This window comes from Gekko japonicus, unplaced genomic scaffold, assembly GCF_001447785.1.
Source record: "Gekko japonicus isolate JY-2015 unplaced genomic scaffold, Gekko_japonicus_V1.1 scaffold1238, whole genome shotgun sequence".
NCBI classification, from domain to species: Eukaryota; Metazoa; Chordata; class Lepidosauria; order Squamata; family Gekkonidae; genus Gekko; species Gekko japonicus.
This window is the reverse complement of record NW_015163639.1, coordinates 258,717-259,573: the sequence shown is the minus strand read 5'-3', so window position 1 is coordinate 259,573 and position 857 is coordinate 258,717. Positions and strand designations below refer to the sequence as shown.

Below are 857 nucleotides of genomic sequence, written 5' to 3'. Positions count from 1 at the left end.
CGCCGACAACGTCAACATGGGGCCTTTGTTTAGGGTCTGCCGCTGCCCGGAAGATACATAGGCGCGGGGGAAGGGGCTGCGGAAGGCAAAAGGGAAGGGGGCAGCGATTTCTAAGCATGAGGGCGGGCGAAGAAGGCCACAGCCACCGCCTTCCGAGCGCCGACAGACACAGCCGGGTGGGAGGGGGGCAGCTCCTGAGGTGAGTCCGGGGGAGGCTGAGCCCCTCCCTGAAATTTTCGGTGGGGGCTGAAGACCCGACGCCCCCCTGAAGATTACGCCTATGACAATCAGGAAAAGGGGGATCATCAATCTGAAAATCCTTGTGTGCCTCTGGTGTTTCCAGAGCAAAAGGTCTATCGACCAAATATTTCTCAGGGAGTGTCCGCACACTGCAAAGCTGCAGGCTTGATTTACAGAATCTGATGTGTCTGTTTAGCCATCGGCTAGGCAAAACTACGCCCCAAAAAAGACCTGGGCAAACATATCAAAGCTGAAAAACAGGGTTAACAACCAACGTTAATTCATGTTGGTTTACGATACACATCAAACTGGAGTAAAGTAACAAAGCAGGTATTTGCCCAGCTTGCTGCTGTGAATGTCCTTGATGGTACATTTATTTATTCGATTTCTCTTCCTCCGGGGAGCTTACAGCAGTATAGATGATCTTTGAGAGCGTTGGAGATCTTTGAAAAAGAACCTCTGCTCCTCCACCAAAATACTAATCTCATTATTGTTTTTACTGAAGGAGTCCACAGCAACTAAACCAATCTCCTCCCCCCCTTGATCCAGTTCTCATCTTTGTTATTGCTTTCTAGGGGGCATTTAGGAAACTGTGAGGGGTGGGCCATCCTAAACGT

The 857-nt window shown here is 50.3% G+C and overlaps 1 protein-coding gene across 1 annotated transcript in view; it reads left to right on the top strand.

The window, feature by feature from the left end:
• Window positions 1-857, top strand: part of TNXB (tenascin XB) — a 141,602-nt gene that overhangs the window by 31,381 nt on the left and 109,364 nt on the right. The gene's annotated exons all lie outside the window — the stretch shown is intronic.